The sequence below is a fragment of the Penaeus monodon genome, chromosome 23 (assembly GCF_015228065.2).
Source record: "Penaeus monodon isolate SGIC_2016 chromosome 23, NSTDA_Pmon_1, whole genome shotgun sequence".
Lineage (NCBI taxonomy): Eukaryota > Metazoa > Arthropoda > Malacostraca > Decapoda > Penaeidae > Penaeus > Penaeus monodon.
In genome coordinates, this window is record NC_051408.1 from 38,793,024 (window position 1) to 38,793,409 (window position 386).

Consider the following 386-nt stretch of genomic DNA (forward strand, 5'->3'; position numbering starts at 1 on the left):
CAATGATCCCCGCGTCTTTATCAAAGCCTGCAAAGTCGAGTATGGAATCCGTTAGACCTTGGCTCCGTCAGAAGAACAGAGCCGTAGTTATTGAAGAAATTTACGCGTTTATACGGATGGGTTTGAATGTGTGATATTTTGCGACTTACTAGTGATGAATGTGGCTCAAGGCTGGATTCGAAGCAGACAAAACATACCAGATAAGAAGTATTATTTGATTGGAGGAACACCTTGATCGCCTGCAAGGTGAATACATTGCCAGTGATCCTACTTATCGACGGCAGATAATTTTGAATACAAATCAGTCTATGCGTTTGGGTCTTGTGCGAAATGATAAAAGGCTTAGTCGATTAACTCTACGGGGGAAATCACCCCGTTTCATTTGC